This window comes from Panthera leo, chromosome D4, assembly GCF_018350215.1.
Source record: "Panthera leo isolate Ple1 chromosome D4, P.leo_Ple1_pat1.1, whole genome shotgun sequence".
Classification (NCBI taxonomy): Eukaryota; Metazoa; Chordata; class Mammalia; order Carnivora; family Felidae; genus Panthera; species Panthera leo.
In genome coordinates, this window is record NC_056691.1 from 31,305,279 (window position 1) to 31,325,768 (window position 20,490).

Consider the following 20,490-nt stretch of genomic DNA (forward strand, 5'->3'; position numbering starts at 1 on the left):
GGGTGCAGGGGAGTAGGGCTTGGTGCAATGGCTCCATTCTACACTTGGTGGCACTGTTTAGCTCACTGGGGAAAATCAGTATTGGGCTAATGGTGAAAATGTCTTCACCCCACTCTCTAATCTCTGGAGCACAGGAAGTTCAAGCCTCACAGACACATAATCAATCACCTTTCCTGTGTCTCACACTTCCATCAGCTCTCAATCTTCCCCCTGTGTCCGAGCTTTCTGCCTGCCAGGTGGCACTTCTCTTCTGTGTTTCATTTCAGACTTGACTGTCTTTCTAAATCCCACATTTCAGAGACCTCCACAGCTTGGACTTGCACTTTTCCTCTGAGGGAAGTTCTTACTGCACTGTGTCTGGTACTGGTTTGTCCCAGAAAATATTCAAGTGACCACACAGCAGCAGCAGCTCAGAGTTTACGGCAAATCACAATGCATAGCCGGCACCAGGGTTTGCTGCCCTTTCCCAGCTTCTTTGTTCCTATACTGGTGATTGGGGCAGCTCTACGGTGCTTACCATGTCTCTGGCCTCAGAAAGGCCATATTACCTCTACCAAGTGCATTCCAAACAGGAGAACTGCTTTTACCCATGCAACCCAGAGGATCCTCAGACCATGCTGTTCACTCCTAGGGTTCCACCCTGCTTCCTTGCCAGAGCTCTGCCAGGCACTGAACTCTGAAACTTCAGACTCTGTCCTTCACTGTTTATAAAACCTTGTGGTATTTAAACCCTCTCCTGTTCCCCCATCAATGGTTTTGGGGAACAGTTTTTTGTGCAATCATCTGTGTGTGTTTTCACTTCTCTCTTTCTCTCTAGCTACTTTCAGGGGGAGTGCTTTTCTTGTGTGAACCCAATGTACTGCTCAATCTTCCCCTGTCTCTTTCTCCTTTCCGTGAAAGGGGCTCCTAGCCCTCCACAGCACCACGGCTCTTCTCTCCCCCAATTCACCTCTCCTCACTGTGTACCACCTGCATTCTCTCCCTCACGTTATGCAGATTGTTCTGTTAATCCTCAGATTGATTTGCTAGGTGTTCAAAATGATTTGATGTTGATCTAGCTGTGTTCAAGGGATGAGACAAGCCCAGGGTCCCCTTACTACACCATCTTAACTTCTTCTAAGATTTTTTTATTGCTATAGTTTGCAAGTTTAATTACCATAGTCTTAGTGTTGGCCTGTTTTTGTTGATTTTGATGGGAGCTGCTTGTGCCTCCTGGATCTGCATGTCTTTCCTTCCCCGGATTAGAAAAGTTTCTGCTATTAGTTCCTGAAATAAATATTTTGCCCCCTTGTCTCTCTCTTCTTCTGGGGCTCCTATAATATCAATGTTATTACATTTGATTGAGTCACTAACTTCCATAAGTATATTCTCATGTTGCATAATTCTTCTATCTTTTGTTCAGCTTTATTACTTTCCATTATTTTGCCTTCATTAATTTGTTCCTCTGCTTCTTCCAGTATGCTATTCATTGCATCAAATCTGTTTCCCATCTCATTTATTGCATTCTTCATCTCTGATTAATTCTTCTTTAGTCTTTTATCTCTGTGATAAATCTCCCTGATGTCTTCTATTCTTTTCTCTAGCCCAGTGAGTATCCTTAGGGCTATTGCTTTGAATTCTCCATCAGGCATGTTACTTGTATCAGTTTCACTTAGTAATCTGGATGTGGCTCTATCTTGTTCTTTATTTGGGATAAAATCCTCCATCTTGGCATTTAATCTATGTCTTTGCCTTCTTTTGTGTATTAGAAAAGCCAGCTATGTCTTCTGCTCCTGAAAATAATAGCCTTATGAAGAAGAGGTCATGTGCCAGGGCCTGGCACTTCAGGAAGTGTCTCCAGTGTGTGCTGCATGTGGTCTGCTAATGTGTTTTGGCTTCTCTATCCTTCAGGCCAGTCATTTGTAGAGGCTCTCCTTGACTTCTGTGGGCAGTGTTTGGTTCCTGGCCCGAATATGGCAAGTTTTAACTAGGCATGCTCTGGTATGCTTGTGAAATAAGACTTACCACTACCTACACTGGAACTTAGCCCTGCAGAACTCTGACCTGGTGACATGGTCTGGACAGGCCTTTGTGCTGGTCTTCTGGGGAAGGGGCCTGCCATGCTGCGACTGAAGTAAGCTTAATTAAGAAAGACTTTCCCATGGGGCGCCTGGGTGGCGCAGTCGGTTAAGCGTCCGACTTCAGCCAGGTCACGATCTCGCGGTCCGTGAGTTCGAGCCCCGCGTCAGGCTCTGGGCTGATGGCTCGGAGCCTGGAGCCTGTTTCCGATTCTGTGTCTCCCTCTCTCTCTGCCCCTCCCCCGTTCATGCTCTGTCTCTCTCTGTCCCAAAAATAAATTAAAAAAAAATGTTGAAAAAAAAAAAAATTAAAAAAAAAAAAAAAAGAAAGACTTTCCCACCAGAATTCAGAGCATGGGGCTTGGCATATGCAGGTTAGGTGGGCAATTTTGGTGCTGTGTTGCTTCCCACAAGCGTCTCTGGGTTTATGCTGAGGGGTGGGGGAGTGAAATGGCTGCAGCCACCTCCTTTCTTCCTGAAGAGGTGTCTCCATGAACTCTGCCTTCCAGGGATGCACTCTAATAAGTGCAAATAATCTGCCCACTGTGTGCCCCAGGCATTCTTTAGATCATTATTTCCACACTGTCTACCCTTGGGTCATTTGCCTTTTCACCAGGAGCAGGGCAATGCTCACTGGTCTCTAACCCCACCAAACCTGCTAACCTTTAAAAGTCCAGGGTTTGGGGGCACCTAAGTGGCTCAGTTTCAGGTCATGATCTCGCAGTTCATGGGTTCAAGCCCCCCTGTTGGGTTCTGTGCTGACAGCTCAGAGCTTAGAGCCTGCTTTGGATTCTGTGTCTCCCTCTATCTCTGCTTGTGCTATGCCTCTCTCTCTCTCTCTCTCTCTCTCTCTCAAAAAATAAATGAACATTAAAAAAAAATCCCAGGGTTTGGAGGCACCTGAGTAGCTCAGTTAGTTAAGTGTCCAACTCTGGATTTCAGCTCAGGTCATGATCTCACAGTTCATGAATTTGAGCCCTGCATTGGACTCTGAACTGACAGTATGGAGCTTGCTTGGGATTCTCTCTCTTTCTCCTCCTCTCTCTCTGCTCCTCCTCTTCTTGTGCCCCCCCCCATCAAAATAAATAAACAAAATAAAATAAAAATAAAATTTCTTTGCTGTTGCACCTTTTCTCCCTTTAGCTGTGGAGTATGTTCTGTCAGTCTGCAGGTCTATTTCTGGGGTATTTAAGATGATGTGATTGTTATCTAGTTGTGTTCATGGGAGAAGATGAGCCTAGGGTCTTCACACTCCAATGCCATCTTGAAAATCCTGTTAAGAGGAGATCCAACATGGCTGAGAAGTAGGGGGACCCAAAGTTCCCTTGTCCTTCAAACACAGCAGTTTTGAGGACAGAGAACTCTGAATTACAAGTCTGGTCTGCAGAGTGGCAGAGACATCTCCAGGGGTCCAAAGGGACAAACTGGCAGGCCACAGGTATGTGACTGCGAACCGGGAGAGATAAAAATGGGCAGCATAGGCACAGAGGGAGGGATCCCCTTCTTCAGAGAGACAAAGAGAAGAGAAAGAGAGGTTGTGGAAGTGTAGGACTGTATTTGGAAAAGAGAAAAACCACAGACCAGGGATCAGAAAAAAATTGGCGAAAGATCTAATCTCTAACTGCCAGGCTTTCTCTGGACTGGTGCTGGCTGCCCTGTTTGCACATCTGGGGAGCAGGGAAGCCAGCCCTTGGCTCAGTAACTAGTTCAGAGGCGAAGTCTGCAGTGGGAGAAAGCAATCCTCTCCTTCTATTGCTGTGGGAAGAAGGTATATAGTTGTTTAAAGGACAAAGGACCCTGCCTGCACCCACCAGCCAGAGGCCATTTATCAGTGGGGCAGAGTGCATTTCCCTGCAATGGGGGTGGACAGAGCAGGGCCCTTTAAAACACCGGGGTTTGAATCCCAGTTGAGCACCAGGGAAGTGCAGGAGTTGGTGGAATGGGATAAACTGCCTTGTTCGCGCCTGTGAGGCACTGTGAGGAGGCTCTTCATCGGTGGGGTGGAATGGCACTTCCCTGGAACCAGGGCATGCAGAGCGGGACCTTTTAAGACATCTGGGTTTGATTCCCAGTTGAGCCCCAGGGAGGCACCGGAGACTGGAGTGCAAAAACAAAAACCAAAAACCAAAAAATGGCCTGCTTGTGCCCACACAGCACTGTGAGGACTGCTTGAACAGAGTGGTTTGGGATATCCGGACTGGGGAGGAGAGACTGGGGTGTCACCATTTTTCCCCCATCACCAACAAGGTGGGGCTTTGGACAGAGGGCCCACAATGGAGGAGGGAACCCACCTACATCAGACCATGGCGCTCCATGCCTAGTAACTGGGTATTTACTGGAGTAAGATTGTAATTGACCAAACAGACAGCCCCTCCTCCAGACCAGCATTGCCACTGGTTCCAAAACACCCAGCAGTTTTGCATTTTCTGACTTAATTCTTGGACAATTCTTGAACTATATATATATACATATATATATATATATTTATATATATACACACATATATGTATATATATATGTATATATATTTTATTCCTTTTCTCCTTTTTATTTCTTTCCTCCTCTAGTCTGGTTATTCTGGTTGTTGGTTTTATTAACAGACATATTTAATCTATTCTCTTTGTACCTGTTCTATATCTCCTTTATTTTCCTCTCTGTCTCTCTGCGTTAAGTAGTATAGTTTCTGGTCATTTTTTTTTTTATTTTATTTTTCCCGACCCTGTCATTTCTCTCTTTGTATGGGATAAGGCCTCTTCCACCACCATCATCCCGCCTCCCTGCCTTTAAATTTTTTTTCCAGGGCTGTATCAAATGAACAAATAAAAGCACACCTGGTGGAAGGTCCAAAACATCACAACAAGTAGGGAGATAAAGCAACCAGAGTCAGAACAACAGACAGCATGTAACACACTCCTAAAAACACCTCTTGAAGGGCCAGGCCCTGGACAGTGAGTGTATGACCCCTCTTTAATATAGTAGCACTCACAGGTACAGGACATATAACAAGCTTTCAAAACACATTAGGGACAGAAAACTAGCTAAAATGACAAAATGGAAGAATTCTCCTCAAAAGAAATTCCAGGAAGAAATGACAGCTAAAGAATTGATCAAAACAGATATAAACAGTATATCTGATCAAGAATTTAGAATAATAGTCATGAGATTAATCTCTGGGCTTGAAAAAATCATAGAAGACAGCAGAGAATCTATTGCTGCAGAGATCAAGTAACTAAAAAATAGTCATGACAAATTAAGAAATGCTGTAAATGAGGTGTAAAAAAAACTAGATGCAGTGACAGTGAAGATTGAAGAGGCAGAGGGGAGATGAAAGAGAAATAGAAGATAAAATTATGGGAAAAGATGAAGCTGAGAAAAAGAGAGATAAAAAATTCTAAACCATGATGGGAGAATTAGAGAACTAAGTTATTCAATAAAACATAATAGTATCTGTATCATAGGAGTTTCAGAAGAAGAAGAGAGAGAGAAAGGGGAGGAAGGTGTACTTGAACAAATAATAGCTGAGAACTTCTCCAGTCTGGGCAAGCAAACAGACATTGAAATCCAGGAGGTACAAAGCACTCCCTTCAGATGTAACAGGAATTGATCTTCTGCATGACATATCATAGTGAAACTGACAAAATACAAAGATAAAGAGAGAATTCTGAAGGCAGCTAGGGACAAATGGGCCTTAACCTACAAAGGTAGACACATAAGGGTAGTAGTAGACCTATCTACTGAAACTTGGCAGGCCAGAAGGGAGTGGCAGGAAATACTCAATGTGCTGAATAGGAGGAATATGCATCCAAGAATCCTTTATCCAGCAGGGCTGTCATTCAGAATAGAAGGAGAGATCAAAGTTTTCCCAAACAAAAACCAAAGGAGTTCATCACCACTAAACTAGCCCTACAAGAGATCCTAAGGGGAACTCTGTGAGTGGAATGCTGCAAAGACTACAAAGGACCAGAGACACCAGCACAAGCATGAAACCTACAGATAACACAATGACACTAAATCCAAATCTTTCGATAGTAACGCTGAATGTAAATGGATTAATGCTCCAATCAAAACACATAGAGTACCAGAATGGATAAAAAAACAAGACCCATTTATTTGCTGTCTACAAGAGACCCATTTAAGACCTGAGGACACCTTCAGGACCCCTCACCTTGAAAGTGAGGGGATGGAGAACCATCTATCATGCTACTAGAAGTCAAAAGAAAATTGGAATAGCCATACTTATATCAGACAAACTAGATTTAACCTAAAGTCTGTAACAAGAGATGAAGAAGGGCATTATATCACAAGTAAGGGGTCTATCAATCAAGAAGAGATAACAATTATAAATATTTATGCACCCAATTTGGAGCAACCAAATACATAAAACAATTACAAACATAAGCAACCTTATTGTTAAGAATGCAGTAATTGCAGTGACTTCAATACTGCACTTACAACAATGGACGGATCATCTAGGCAGAAAATCAATAAAGAAACAGTGGCCCTGAATGAAACACTGGACCAGATAGACTTGACAGATATATTCAGTGCATATGGAACATTATCCAAGATAGATCACATACTGGGTCACAAAACATTCCTCAATAAATATAAAAGAATTGAGATCATACCACACACATTTTCAGATCACAATGTTAGGAAACTTGAAATCAACCACAGAAAAAGTCTGGAAAACCTTCAAATGCATGGAGGTTAAAGAACATCCTACTAAAGAATGAATGGGTCAACCAGGCAATTAAAGAAGAAATTTAAAAATATATGGAAACAAATGAAAATGAAAACACAACAATCCAAACCCTTTGGGCTGCAGCAAAGGCATTCCTAAGAGGAAAATGCATTGCAATCCAGGCCTATCTCAAGAAACAAGAAAAATCCAAAATATAAAATCTAACAGCACACCTAAAGGAACTAGAAGCAGAACAGCAAAGAAACCCCAAGGCCAGCAAAAGAAAAGACATAATAAAGATCAGAGAAGAAATAAACTATGTAGGATCCAAAAAATAAAAATAACAACAACAGTAGAACAGATCAATGAAACTAAGAGCTGGTTTTTTGAAAAAGTAAAATTGATAAATCCCTAGCCAGACTCTCAAAAATAAATTAGAGAGGACCCAAATAGACAAAATCACAAATGAGAATGGATTTACCATAACCAATCCCTCAGAAATACAAGCAATTATCACAGAATACTATGAAAAACTAAATACCAACAAACCTGAAAGAAATGGACAGATTCCTAGACACCCACACACTACCAAAACTCAAATGGGAAGAAATAGAAAATTTGAACAGACCCATAACTGCTGAAGAAATTGAATCAGTTATCAAAAATCTCCCAACAAATAAGAGTCCTGGGCCAGATGGCTTCCCAGGGGAATTAACATTTAAAGCAGAGTTAATACCTATCCTTCTCAAGCTGTTCCAAAAAATGAAACAGACAGAAAACTTCTGGACTCATTCTATGAAGCCAACATTACCTTGATTCCCAAACCAGACAGAGACCCCAAAAAAAGGACAATTATAGGCCAATATCCCTGATGAACAGAATGCAAAAATTCTCAATGAGATACTAGCAAATCAAATTCAACAGCATATAAAAAGAATTACTCACTATGATCAGGTGGGATTCATTCCTGGGCTGCAGGGCTGGTTCAATATTTGCCAATCAATCAGTGTGATACATCACATTAATAAAAGAAAGGATAAGAACCATATGATCCTGTCATTAGATGCTGAAAAAATATTGGACAAAATACAGCATCCTTAATAAAAACCCTTGAGAAAGTTGGGATAGAAAGAACATACTTAAACATCATAAAAGCCATTTATGAAAAGCCCACAGCTAATATGATCTTCAATGGGGAAAAACTGAGAGCTTTCCCCCTGAGATCAGGAATATGACACGGATGTCCACTCTCACCACTGTTGCTTAACATAGTGTTGGAAGTCCTAGCATCAGCAATCAGATAACAAAAGGAAGTCAAAGGCATCAAAATTGTCAAAGAAGAATCAAACTTTCACTTTTGGCAGACGACATGATACTCTATATGGAAAACCCAAAAGAGTCCACCAAAAGTCTGCTAAACCCAATACATGAATTCTGCTCAATGTCACTCCTCATCAGGGAAATACAAATCAAAACCACACTGAGACACCACCTCATGCCAGTCAGAGTAGCCAAAATGAACAGATCAGGAGACTATAGATGCTGGTGAGGATGTGGAGAAATGGGAACTCTCTTGCACTGTTGGTGGGAATGCAAACTGGTGCAGCTTCTCTGGAAAACAGTGTGGAGGTTCCTCAAAAAATTAAAAATAGAACTACCCTATGAACCAGCAATAGCACTACTAGGAATTTATCCAAAGTTACAAGAGGGCTGATTCACAGGGGCACATGCACCCCAATGCTTATAGAAACCCTTTCAACAATAGCCAAATTATGGAAAGAGCCAAAATGTTCATCAACTGATGAATGGATAACGAAGATGTGGCTTATATATACAATGGGATACTACTAGGCAATGAGAAAGAGTGAAATCCTGTCATTTGCAGCAATGTGGATGGCACTGGAGGGTATTATACTAAGTGACATAAGTCAGTCAGAGAAAGACAGATATCATATGTTTTCAGTCATATGTGGACCATGAGAAACTTAACAGCCTTCTGTTAAGACTGGGGGAAGGGAAGGAGGAAAAGTTACAGAAATGAGGGAGGCAAACCATAAGAGACTCTTAAATACAGAGAACAAACTGAGGGTGAATGAGGTGGGGGAGAGCAGAAAATGGGTGATGGGTATTGAGGAGGGAACTTGTTGGGATGAGCACTGGGTATTGTATGTAAGTGATGAATCACAGGTATCTACTCCCAAAACCAAGAGCACACTGTATACCCTGTATGTTAGCCAATTTGAACAATAAATTATATTTAAAAAAATAAGTAAAATAAGAAAGTTAAAAAAAGAAAATCCTGTTAACTTTTTGTTATTGATTTTAATTGTAATCAGAAAACATACTTTATATGACATAAGTGATTTTAGTTACTTACTTAATTACATTTTGAAATGAATTAAATACATAATTTTTCAACTTATTTAATCTTTTTGTTTAATTGATTTAATTAAATAACCCATTGGTTGTGGTTTATTTTATGGTCCATCACATAGTACATAATTTTTTCCCCTAGTTATAGTCTTTGCTCTGAAACCTACTTTGTCTAATATTAATATTTACACTTCAGCTCTCTATTGATTTCTGTTAACATGATATGTATTTTGCATCCCTTTACTTTTAGCTTATTCCTTTCTTTTTTGGGGGAGGTGTCCAGTTTATTTCACCCCATGCCTCATGTGATATTCCCTAAGTTTTTATTCAAATTCCAGTTAGTTGAGATACAGTGTAATATTAGTTTCAGATGTACAATATAGTGATTCAAGGCTTTCTTACAACACCTGGTGCTTATCACAATAAGATATCCAGATTGCCAACAGACAAATGAAAAGATGCTCAACATCACTGATCATCAGAAAAATACAAATCAAAACTACAATGAGATATCACTTCACAGCTGTCAGCATGGATAACATCAACCACACAGGAAATAATAGATTTTAGTGGGGATGTGGAGAAAGGGACTCCTTTTGGACTGTTTGTGGGAATGGAAACTGGTGCAGCCACTGTGGGAAAAAGTATGGAGGTTCCTCAAAAATTTAAAAAGTAGAACGACTCTATGATGCAGCAATTGCACTAGTAGGTATTTACCCAAAGAATATTTATTTCTTTGTTTAAAAAAATGTGTTTCTTGTAAGCACCCAACAATAGAGTTTGATTCTTTCTTTTCTTTTCCTTTTCTTTTTTCTTTTATTTCTTTTCTTCTTTCCTTTCTCTTTCTCTCTTTCCTTCTCTATTTCTTTCTTTTTATTAATCTGACAATCTGACCACTTTAACTGTGGTGTTGAAACCACTTATATTTTTAATGTCAATATTTATATGGCTCATTTTGCTTTTTGTTGCTGACCTATTTTATTTTCCTCTTTTCTGATTTCCTTTTGATTAGATATTTTTATTGTTACATTTTATCTCATTTTATAAGCTCATTACCCAAGATGTAATGATATACATCTTAAACTCATTGCAATCTAACTTAAACGAATATACCACTTTACATATAGCATCAGAACACTACAATAGTGCACCCCACTTCTCTCCTTTCAATTCATATGGTTTTGTTCACTATATATTTTACTTATACATGTATTATAATAATGTGATATTGTTATGTTTAAGCACTCAATTATCTTTAAAGAAAAATAATAGGAAAATAATTTGCTCATGAAGTTCTTTAAGGAACTACAAAATAAACAAAGCCCAAAGTTAGCAGAAGGCAAAAAATAAATAAATAAATAATGAAGATGAGAGGAAATAAATGAAATAGAGACAAGAAAAAAAAATAGAGAAGATCTTTCCTATTGGAATAACATCTGTTTGTTTGTTTTTTTTAAAGATAATCAGAATTGACATTTAGCAGATTAAAGGAAAAATGGATTCAAATAAATGAAATCAGAAATGAAAAATAAGACATTGCAACTGATATCACAGAACTACAAAGGATAATGAGTCTGCTATGAACAACTGTAGGTCAATAATATTGAATAACCTAGGTTAAATGGATAAATTCCTAGAAACATATAATATACCCCAAATTAACCATGAAGAAATTTAAAATCTGAATGGGCCAATAACAAGTAAGAATATTAAGGTGGTAACAAAATCCCCAACAAAAAAGCCTGTTCCAGATGTCTTCACTAGTGAATTCTACCAAACGTTTAAAGAAGAATTAACACCAAGTCCTTTCAATGTCTCCCAAAAAAATTAAAAAGGAGGGAACACTTTCAATCTCATTTTACAAAGTATCATTACCCCGATACCAAGGCCAGACAAGGACTGAAAGGAAAGAAAAGTATAGGCCAATATCCCTAATAAACACATGAAAAAATCCTCAACAAAATACTAGCAAACCAAATCAACAGCACATTAAAAGAATAACCTATAATGAGGTGGAATTTATCCCTGAAATGCATGGATGGTTCAACGTACACAATTCAATAAATATGATATATCACATTAACAGAGGGAAGAATAGATATTATGTAATAACCTTAATAGATGGAGAAATAAACACTTGACAGCATTCAACATCCTTTTCCAAAATTTTATTTAAATTTTAGTTAACATACAGTGCAATATTGGTTTTAGTAGAATTCAGTGATTTCATCAATTACATAGAACACCTGGTGCTCATCATAACAAAGGTCCTCTTTAATATCCATCACCCATCTAGCCCATTCCCCACCTAACTCAACAAATTAAGTATAAAAGATATGTACCTCAACATAATAAAGACCATATATGATAAATCCATAGCAAACAATGTACTTAACAATTAAAGACTAAAAGCTTTTCCTCTAAAATCAGGAACAAGGATACCACATTTGCCACTTCTATTAAACATAGTATTGGAAGTCCTAGCCAGAAAACCAGGCAAGAAAAAGAAAAAAGAAAAAAAAACCACTTAAATCAAAAAGGAAGAAGTAAAATCGCCTCTATGTGCAGATGATGGTGTTATATATAAAAAAATCCTAAAGACTCCACCAGAAAACTATAAAACTAATAAATAAATTCCATAAACTTGCAGGATACAAAATCAACATACAAAAATCAGTTGTTTCTATACATCAATAGCTATCTGAAATAAACTATCTGAAAGATAAATTAAGAATGCAATACTATTTACAATAGAATCAAAAACAACAAAATGCCTTGGTAAAAACTTAACCAAGGAGGTGAGAGATTTGTACATGGAAAATTTAAGGTACTAATGAAAGAAATTGAAGAAGACATTAATAAAGGAAAAGATATTCCATGTGCATAATTAGGAGAATTAATATTGTTAAAATATCATACTATCCAAAGTGATATACATATTCAATATAATACACATCAAATTCCACTGGCATTTTTCACAGAACTAGAAAAAAAATTCCTAAGATTTATATGGAACCCCAAAGTCCCAAACATCCAAATCAATCTTGAGCAAGAAGAATGAGGGTAGAGGTATCATACTTCATGACCTCAAATTATATTACAAATCTATAGTAATCAAAACAGTACGGTATTGACATAAAAACAGACATATAGACTAATGGAATAGAATACAAAGCCCAGAAATAAACCCACACATATATGATTAACTAATATTTGAAAAGGGCACCAAAACACAATGGAGAAGAAAAGTCGCTTCAATAAATGTTACTGGAAAAAGTGGATATTCACATGCAAAAGAATGAAACTGAACCCCTATCTTATACCACTCACAGAAATTAACCCTAAATGAATTAAAGATTTAAATAAAAGATCTGAAACTGTAACTCTCCTGGAAGAAAGCATAGGAAAAAATCTCCTTGGTATAATTGTTGGCAATAATTTTTTGGGTATGACATCAAAATTACAGGAAACTAAAGCAAAAATGAAACAAGCCAACAATGACAAAACAAAAACAATGACAAAAAAGCGGGACTACATAAAACTAAAAGGCTTCTACATTGCAAAGGGAAAAAAATCAACAAAAGAAAAATGTAACCTATGAACTGGAAAATTATATTTGCAAACCATACATCTGATAAGGAGTTAATATTTAAAATATATACAAAACTCCTATGACTCAATAGCTAAATAAATAAACAAATAAATAAAATTCTGCCTAAAAAATGAGCAAAGGACCTGACTGGCATTTTCCAAAGAATACATAACAAAGCTAACAAGACATGAACTGATGTTCAAAATTATTAATCATCAGGGAAATCTAAATCAAAATCACAATGAGATATTACTTCACAGTTGTTAGGATGTCTACTATCAAAAAGATAAGAAATAATAAACACTAGTGCGAATGTAGAGAAAAGGAAACTTGTGTACACTTTTGGTGGCAATGTGAACTATCTAGCCACAATAGAAAACAGTATGGAGGTTCCTAAAAAAAAAAACAACATAGGGGCGCCTGGGTGGCTCAGTTGGTTGAGCTTCCGACTTCCACTCAGGTCATGATCTCACAGTCTGTGAGTTCTAGCCTCACGTGGGGCTCTGTGCTGACAGCTCTGAGCCTGGATCCTGCTTCAGATTCTGTGTCTCCCTCTCTCTCTGCCCCCACCCCCGCCCCCGCTCATGTTCTATCTCTCTCTCTCTCTGTCAAAAATAAATAAACATTAAAAAAAATAAAAAAAAATACAACTACCATATGATCCAGCAATTCCAGTTCTGGGTGTATATCTGAAGGAGACAAAATCATTACCCCAAAGAGATATCTGTACTCCTATGTTCATATCCAAGGTATGGAAACAACCTAAGTGTACAGTGATGGATGAATGTGTAAAGATAACGTAGTATATGTATATATACAATGGAATAGTATTCAACCTTAAGAAAAGAAAATCCTGCCATTTGCAACATCATGGATGAAACTGGAGGGCACTATGCTAAGTAATGAAGCCAGACAAAGACAATTAATATATAGTATCATGTAGATGTGAAATCTAAAAAAAAAAAAAAAAAATTTTTTTTGAACTAATAAAATGGTGGTTGCCAAGATGATGGAGGAAATGGGGAAATGTTAGTAAAATGATACAAATATTGTTATAGGATAAATAAGTTCTGAGGGTTTAATGTAAAGCATGTGGACTATAGTTGATACTGTATTGTATACTTAAAATTTGCTAAGAGAGTAGATCTTAAGAGTTCTCATACACACACACACACAACTATGTGAAGTGATAGATGAGTTATTAATGTGATTGTGATAATCATTTCACAAAGTATACATATATCAAATCATCACATTTTACCCTTTAAATGTATACAATTTTGTCAATTACAACCCACTATAGCGGAGGGAAAATATATGAAGAAAAATTATATTTATCTTATAGTTTCTTAATGGTTGCCCTACAGCTTAAAATGTATTCTAAGTCTACTTTTAAATATCACTATATGACTTCACATGTATCATAGGTACCTTATAAGAGTATTCCCTAGTTCTCCCTATGTCCCTGTGACATTCCTGTCATTCATTTTACCCTCCTATATCCTATAATCACCCAACACATTGTGATAGCTATTGCTTTTAAAAACATGTTTTAGATCAATTAAAAGGAAAAAACATTAAAGTTTTAATTTTAATTTCACACCTTCCTTCTTTGAAGTATTGACATACCTTGAAGTTCAGATTCTTTTTATTCTTTTCTTGTCTATAATGAGTACACTAATGAGCACATTAAAGGCATCCCTTATTTCCATTACTGTATGTTTTATTTCTACCATTTTTTATTGTGCTAAACTACACAGCATAAAATTTACCATTTCAATCATTTAAAATATGAAACTCAATGGCATTATGTACATTCACATTGGTGTGCAACTGCCACAACATCCAATCTTCAGAACTTTGTCATCATCCCAAATTGAAATTTTGTACATATTAAAAAATGACTCTCCATTCCTCTCTTTCTCCACCTTCTGGTAACCAATATTCTACTTTCTGTCTCTATAAATTTGACTATTGTAGGTACCTTATATAAGTGAAATCATACAATTTTTATTATTTTGTCTCTGGCTTATCTCACTAAGTGCGTTTTTAAGATTCATCTATGTTACGGAGGGAAGTGTAGCCCCTCTAAATTCATATGTTGAAATCCTAGCTCTCAGTATTTCAGAATGCCACTGTATTTAGAAACATGGCCTTAAAAGAGGTAATTAAGGAAAATGAGGTTATATGGATGGGCCCTTAGTTCAGGCTGCTATAATAAATTATAGATTAGATGGCTTAAAAAAAACATTTATTCTTCATAGTTCTTAAGGCTATAAGTCTGAGAAAAGAGTGCCAGAAATCTGACATTGTCTCCTTCACATGACTTTTACAGACATTTCTTTCCTGGATACAATGGCAACTCTTAAGGAAAAACTGGTTACACCAGTTGTAGAAGAGGCAACCGTCTCAAACAATAAGATCACTGTAGTGGATGTTGGTACAGTGTGTGCCATCAGTATTTTGGGAAAGCCTCAGGATGATGAGCTTGCCCTGTGGGCATTTTGGAAGATAAACTCAAAGGAGAAATGATGGATCTGCAACATGGGACATTATTTCTTCAGACACCTGAAGCTGTGACATGACAGATAAGGATTACCTGTGACTGCCAGTTCTAAGATTGTGGTGATAACTACAGGAGTCTGCCAGCAGCAGAGAAAGAGCCATCTCAATCCGGTGCAGAGGAATGTTAATGTCTTCAAATTCATTATTCCTCAGATAGTCACATACAGCCCTTATTGATTCATAATTATGGTTTCCAACCCAGCAGATATTCCCACATATGTCACCTAGAGGAAGTGGGTGTAATCTGGATCTTGTTAGATTTAGATATTTTATGGCTGAAAAAACTTGGCATTCAACCCAGCAGCTGCCACAGATGGATTTGGGAAGAACATGGTGTCCCAAGTGTGACTATGTGGAGTGGAGTGAATGTGGCAGACGTTTCTCTCCAGGAACTGAATCCAAAAATGGGAACAGAAAATGACAGTGAAAATTGGGAGGAACTGCATAAGATGGTGGTTGAAAGTTCCTATGAAACTAAAAGATATACCAAACTAAAAGGTTATACTAACTGGACTACTGGATTAAGTGTGGTTAATTTAGTGACCATTTAATAAACAATTAGAATTAGCAATTTAAATATCTGCTTCAATACACAGGGTAACAAAAGATAGAAGCACTAATCTACAAACCTTCAGCATTGTTTTGCAATTTAACATGAGGGACTTAAAGTTGAGTCTTGATTAGTTAAATCACTGTTTTATTGGTAGTACTGGGAAGATAGAATACAATGTCTTAATTCAGACTGCTATAACAAAACACCACACATATGGTGCCTTAAATAACAAATATCTATTTCTCAGTTTTGGAGGCTGGAAATCTGAGATCAGATTGGTAGCATGGTGGGGGTTCTTGGTAAAGGTCCTTTTCCTGGTTTACAGATAGCTTCCTTGCATGCTATATCTTGACATGGAGCAAAGTGCGAGGGCTCTGGTCTCTTTCCCTTATAAGGACATTAAGCCAACATGGGGGCTGCATCCTCATGACTCAACTAAACCTAATTACCTACTAAATGCTCCATATCTCAAATACTACCACACTGGGGAATTAAGCCTTCAAAGTATGGATTCAGGGGTGGGGTGAGGGTGGGTAGGGACACAAACATTCAGTCCATATCATAGGGGATGAAAAATAAGTTTACATACAACTCATCTATACTTTACAATTTTATTTTTTAAATGCCATATCTGGAAGGCCCTAACAGGGCTAAAATTAAGGTGTAAAAACATTCTAAAACCAGAAACTATGTGTATTAATTTGACTAATAACAAGAATTCCCAAGATATTGATGGGATGGACAAAATTCTCTTTATATTTCACCTAGTTTGGCTTGACTATGCAAATATTTTGTTGCCTAGTGGGTTGAATAGATATATTTCTCTGTATTTATCCAATCCAACTCTATATGATTGGGAATGGCCCAAAGAATAAGGCCTGGTAATCTCATCTTGTTACCATTACCATCACTGACTTCAAGGAGAAAGGTTTATTTTTCAATTAATGGTAAGTGAGTACAATGTGAGATTGTTGCTTAGTGGAAAGTCGCCAACCTTTGGGTGTTACAAGGGAGGAAAATCTAAGATCACTCTGGTGCCTTTTGAAAAGTTCAGAACAAGTGAATGATATGCTCTTTTAGCTTAGATTTAGATGTCCCTTGGGACAAAGACTACCAAAATTCTTCTTCTAAAAAACGAGGGAGCTGGGGCGCCTGGGTGGCTCAGTCAGTTGAGCTTCCGACTTTGGCTCAGGTCATGATCTCACGGTTCGTGGGTTCGAGTGCGTTGGGCTCTGTGCTGACAGCTCAGAGCCTGGAGCCTGCTTTGGATTCTAGATCTCCCTCTCTCTCTCTCTCTGCCCTCTCCTGCTCATGCTGTCTCTCAAAAATAAATAAACATTAAAATTTTGTTTTAATAAAAAAAAATGAGGGAGCTGTACAATGGCTAATTTAATAAACATACTTCCAGGATGGTTTTATGTACTCCTAATCAACAAATAGACCAGAGCTCAGACAATGACTGTGTGGAATAATACTAATGTGTCTGTCTCTTATGGTTTTCATTTCACAGAATACTATTCTATGAAACAGAATTGGCCTACAGATTTAGACTTAAGTGATGATAGATTGACTAGGGTTCTTAATTATTTAATAGATGTATACCAAAAGTACAGATAGCTATAGATCAGGGAGGCAAACAAAAGGGAAAAATATAAGACAATTTGTGCTGCATTATAGGATGGTTTAAATGATACAAACCCTCCCTGATTATTACAACTCTTTGAAATATGTATATGTGTTTTGATTATCTATTTGATTATATGCTATTGAAAGACACATCTACATGATTGCTATCAAACTAAGAATGAATTTTGTTGTTGTTGTTTTTACTCTTGTTATAAAAGGCTTTGACCCAAAATCAGGATGGTGGACTTTGCTGTGAGGGTTAAGTCCTGCAGACCCAGAATAGTCCTGAGCTAAGGTATCTGCACATCATTACCTGTTGTTTAAGGAATGAAATATATTAACAATGTTTCTTTGTAACCAGCAGTCCAAAATGTTTGGAGGCAGGTTTTAACAACTTATCAACAGTGTTTATTAATAACAGTGTGATTGATGATTTATACCTGTTTTCACTGAGACCTTTAGAGTCCTCTGCTTTTGGGGCTGATTACATAGCAAGAATATGCTTACATATCTGGCAGGGGAAAGAAACCTCAGCAGTAAATCCATTTTGAGCTTCTGAGTGATTCTGTGCACATGGCTCTTTTCTGGCAGTGAAATTGTGTTCATACAATGGAGGAAAATGGGAGCTGATGCCTGGCCATTATCCAAACCTTGTGGTATGAAGCAGCCTTTGGCTGTGATGCAAATCCTTACTTTTAATGACATGCTATATTGCGCCCCTTTCCCTTAATAAATTGCACACTTGTCAGCATTGTCATTTTGGGTCCTATGAGTCTTCTTCAGCACTTTAATCCTGTTTAACTGTCATTGTTAGTGCACCACATTTTCTGGCAATGTGGCAGTATTGTCATTTTAGACTTTGTATTCATTTTTCAATGTGTAACTTTTTTCTTTCTCTTGTCTGGTCACAAGTCATGTATAATCTTTTTTTTTTTTAATGTTGTTTATTTAGTGTTTTGTTGCCTTATTTTCTATGCTAACGACTTTCTCACTGTTCTTGCTGGTTTCTGATCTATTTCTCTTGGATTTACTGCACTCTGGCCATCAACAATCTTCTCCGGATTCCAGAGTAGTGTAGTAAGTGTCTTATTCTTTATCTCAATAGGGACATAATTACATTCTACCTGTGCTATTGCATTACTATCTTCTATCAGAGGCATATGCCTGTTTTGAGAACGTGTTTATCAACAAAACTGTTTTCCACATATACTCTAATCAGCATAGTTTTCTCCCAGAAGTGTTGCTTTTATAAGAATTCCTATTAGATTTTCATTCACACTTATGTTGGACAATATGCATTATATGTGTGCAGTAACATATGCCCATGTGTTCTTGCTTCACTAGTAGCTCTTGCTTCTCTATGATCCTTCCATTGTTTAGTTATTATCTGGGTGTAACCTGCTCCTTCATCTTTATATATCTATGTCATCTACCTATGGCTTTAGCATGTATTTCTAAACTTAGCTTTCTAATGATAACACACCCATTCCTTTTAAATCTTCTGACTAGTACCATTCAATTTATCAATGCTTTTGAAAGACCCTATACAAGCTAAAAGCTTTTAATACTCCACCTTTCTAAGTTTTACTTATTTCTCCTATTATCAGATTTCTTAGTTATGATGGCTGGTCATTGTTCATATCTCCTATTGTTATCTGGGTTAATGCAATGATCTGGGTTGATAAGCTCATGAAACACAAACTTTCTTTCAGTCTTTTCATTACTCAAAGTCCAAGCTTTAGCAATTAAATGGTTTAGAAGAATTGGACACTACTCTGATGATGATGTATGAAAATAAAATTCTGAAATTAAATCCTTAGGGTCAAAGGGCAATGATTCATTCATATTCCAATAAACACTAAAAACAAAAATTTTGGACTATATACTGGATCAGTGTGAAGTTTTTAAATTCTTGGTGTTATAATTTTTATCTATCTGTATTTATAGTTTCCAACATTAAAATCAGAAATATATAAAAAGGATTCTGATATTAGTTTGTGTACAATATAAACTAAATAAGATAAAATAATATTTTACCAAGTAGCATAGTGCTCACCTACACAATTTTGAGGGATACAACCTAAACCAGGTGATCAAGCTTAGCATTATCAGTGATTATTCATGTTGATAGCATATACTATTAATATGGTAAGAATATCATTTTATCTCTGTGATCTTCCTACAAAATAAAATGAATACACAAAACAAATCTGTAGTGCCAGTGCAATCATTAAAAAAAAAAAAGATATAAGAAATCCAAATCGAGAGGTATTCTATAAAATACTTGACAAGTCCTTCTCAAAACTGTCAAGGTAACTGACACATGGAAGGTCTACAAAATTGTCACAGACTAGTGGAAGATAAGGAGACATGACTATTAAATGTAATGTGGTATCCTGAATGGCATCTTGAAATATAAAAAAAATATTAGGAAAAAACAGTGCAATCTGAAAAATGATGTTTAGTTAATAATGTATCAGTGTCACTATTTAGTTAAGACAAATATACCAGAGTAATAAAAGATGTTAATAAGAGGAACTGGGTGAGTATATAGGACCTAGTATTGGTAATTATTTAAATCTAACACTATTCTAAACTGAAGTTAATTTTTTTAATGTATTCAAGATTTGATAATTTCCTTTTCATACAGTTTTCTGAAAAAATCAGACATGTGGAAAGAGATGTTTTTTTCCTTCATTTCCCTTTGAACATTGTGCAATAAGCTCAAGTTGCATCAAGGTGTCAGAGACTGAGGAAGAACACAGAGACTGAGGAAGAGCAAACATTTTCTTAGCTGCTGGAACTTCCTTGTCACAAGGAGTGCTGATTCAGTGGCTGGTGTAGTAGCCCTGGTACTATGATGATACAGCCTTCATCCAATGGCTTTCTTTGGTAGTGATGCCGCTGGGTGGTAACAACCCACTGTCAAAAAAATACCTGTTCTCAAGTTAGTCTGTTTTTCAATATCAGTGTGGTACTTATGACATGAAAGTAGCCTTTTTCATTCCAATTCCAAAACCTACTGTCCTAGCAGGATAGA

At 37.2% G+C, this 20,490-nt stretch overlaps 1 pseudogene; it reads left to right on the plus strand.

Annotated features, from left to right (window-relative positions):
* Positions 1-15,061: 15,061 nt before the first annotated feature.
* Positions 15,062-15,822, plus strand: LOC122204543 (annotated as a pseudogene).
* Positions 15,823-20,490: the final 4,668 nt, after the last annotated feature.